This window comes from Tachyglossus aculeatus, chromosome X4 (genome assembly GCF_015852505.1).
Source record: "Tachyglossus aculeatus isolate mTacAcu1 chromosome X4, mTacAcu1.pri, whole genome shotgun sequence".
Lineage (NCBI taxonomy): Eukaryota > Metazoa > Chordata > Mammalia > Monotremata > Tachyglossidae > Tachyglossus > Tachyglossus aculeatus.
In genome coordinates this window covers 61,650,983-61,653,946 of record NC_052098.1, presented here as the reverse complement: position 1 = coordinate 61,653,946, position 2,964 = coordinate 61,650,983, and the positions used below count along the sequence as shown (strand labels likewise).

General features: G+C 45.8%; 1 non-coding gene across 1 annotated transcript; it reads left to right on the top strand.

The window, feature by feature from the left end:
- Window positions 1–1,110: 1,110 nt before the first annotated feature.
- On the top strand, window positions 1,111–1,248 carry LOC119948310. Its single transcript, XR_005456716.1, has one exon. It is a non-coding gene; the product is annotated as a small nucleolar RNA SNORA7 (small nucleolar RNA).
- Window positions 1,249–2,964: the final 1,716 nt, after the last annotated feature.

Sequence of the window (2,964 nt, the reverse complement as noted above, 5' to 3'; positions counted from 1 at the left end):
CTCTTCCTGTTCCAAGGCCTCAGGCTGGATTTTGATGCCAACATCTAAAGTTGAGGGAAACCTGACCTGAACAGGGTCCTACCACTCTCTCAATTAATCAATCAATGGCATTTATTGAGTGTTTACTCTGAGCATTGTACTAAGCACTTGGGAAAGTACAATGCAGTAGAGTTGGTAGGCATGATCCCTGCAATGAGGAACTTATCATATCCCATCTTGACTATTATACATGCTTCTTTGCTGACTTCTTTGCCTCTTTTCTCTCCCCTCTCCAGTTCTTAAATCACTCAGCCCAGATTATTTATCTAAAAAAAGTTCAGTCCACATCTTCCCACTCCTCAAGAACTTCCAGTGGTTGTCCATCCACCTCTGCATTAAACAGAAACTCCTCACCATAGCCTTTGAAGCATTTAATCAGCTCACCCCCTCCTACTTTACCTCATGGATCTCCTACTAAAACCCAACTTGCACACTTGGGTCCCAACACCAATTGACTCACTGCATCTCGATCTCGTCTATCTCATCACTAACCCCTCATCCACATCCTCCCTCTGGCCTGAAACTCCCTGCACCTTCATATCTGTCAGATCACCACTTTCCCCACGTTAAAAGCCTTATTAAAATTGCGTCTCCTCCAAGAGACCTTTGCTGACTAAGCCTTCATTTCCCCCCCTCCATTTCCCTTCTGTATCACCCTTGCACTTGGATCTACACCCTTTAAGCCCTTGATATTCATCCCATCCTCAGCTCCACAGCACTTACATACGTATCTGTAATTTATTTTAATGTTTGTATCACCTTCTGGACTACTAAGCTTTTTATGGACAGGAAGCATGACTACCAACTCCATTATATTATACCCTCCCAAGCACTTAGTACACTGCTCTACACACATAAGTTCTTAATAAATATTATTGACTGATAGAGGGGAAGACAGACATACAAAAAATTACAGATAGGCTGAGGGTGGGGTAAATACCAAGTGCTTAAGGGGTAGATACCTGAGTGCAAAGGTGACACAGAAGTGAGGTCAAGTAGGGGAAATAAAGGCTTAGGTAGGGAAGGTCTCTTGGAGGAGATGTAACTTTAGGGGGGTTCTAAAGGTGGAGACATCCCTCAGGGCCGCATCTGGAGAGTTTCCAGTACTCTACCAGTCTTGACTATGGGAGGGAGAGTCAAGCAGAGGCATATCCATTCCATTCCTAGCTTGAGCAGTGGCTAGTGAGTGGAAGGCAAACTGCTACAAGTCAATACACACCTGTGCTGGGCAGCAGAGGCACAGAAAAGAGTCGAGGGTGGAGACTCAGGTTTACTGTGCAGAAGGAGGCAATGGTAAACCGCTTCAGTATTTTTACCAAGAAAACTCTATGAATACACTACCAGAACAATTGCAGATGGAGGTGGGGTGTTCTGGGAGAGATGTGTCCATGGCGTCGCTATGGGTTGGAAACGACTCAACAGCATAAGACAAGAAACAAGAAGTTGAGGAGAGTGGTGGTCTGTCACATAAAAAGGGGGAGGGAGTTCCAAGCCAGAGGTAATACATGGATAAAGTGTTGGTGGTGAGATAGATGAGACTGAGGTACAGTGAATAGATTGGCTAGAATAGATTCATGTCCAAAACTGAACTCCTTGTCTTCCCTCCCAAACCCTGCCCTCTCCATGACTTTCCCATCTCTGTTGACGGCACTACCATCCTTCCCTTCTCACAAGCCCGCAATCTTGGTGTCATCTTCGACTCCGCTCTCTCATTCACCCCTCACATCCAAGCCGTCACCAAAACCTGCCGGTCTCAGCTCCACAACATTGCCAAGATCCACCCTTTCCTCTCCAACCAAACCGCTACCCTGCTCGTTCAAGCTCTCATCCTATCCCGTCTGGACTACTGCATCAGCCTTCTCTCTGATCTCCCATCCTCGTGTCTCTCTCCACTTCAATCCATACTTCATGCTGCTGCCCGGATTATCTTTGTCCAGAAACGCTCTGGGCATGTTACTCCCCTCCTCAAAAATCTCCAGTGGCTACCAAGCAATCTGCACGTCAAACAGAAACTCCTCACCCTTGGCTTCAAGGCTCTCCATCACCTCGCCCCCTCCTACCTCACCTCCCTTCTCTCCTTCTACAACCCACCCCCCACCCTCCGCTCCTCTGCCGCTAATCTCCTCACCGTGCCTCGTGCCTCGTTCTCGCCTGTCCTGCCGTCGACCCCTGGCCCACGTCATCCCCCAGGCCTGGAATACCTTCCCTCTGCCCATCTGCCAAGATAGCTCTCTTCCTCCATTCAAGGCCCTACTGAGAGCTCACCTCCTCCAGGAGGCCTTCCCAGACTGAGCCCCTTCCTTCCTCTCCCCCTCGTCCCCCTCTTCATCCCCCCACCTTACCTCCTCCCCTTCCCCACAGCACCTGTATATATGTTTATACATATTTATTACTGTATTTATTTATTTATCTTACTTGTACATATCTATTGTATTTATTTTATTTTGTTAGTATGTTTGGTTTTGTTCTCTGTCTCCCCCTTCTAGACTGTGAGCCCACTGTTGGGTAAGGACTGTCTCTATATGTTGCCAACTTGTACTTCCCAAGCGCTTAGTACAGTGCTCTGCACACAGTAAGTGCTCAATAAATACGATTGATTGATTGATTGATTGGCTTTATAGGAGTCACGTTTGTAAGCTGAGATGTAGTAATCAATCAATCAATCGTATTTATGGAGCACTTACTGTGTGCAGAGCACTGTACTAAGTGCTTGAGATAGCACAGTATAACAATATAACAGACATATTCCCTGCCCAAAATGAGCTTAGAGTCTAGAGGAGGAGACATAAATTAATGTAAATAAATAATTACAGATATGTATAGTAATGGTTTGGGACTGGGGGGGGTAAGTAATAATAATAATAATAGTAATTTTAGTATTTGTTAAGCACTTAATAATAATGATGATGGCATTTATTAAGCACT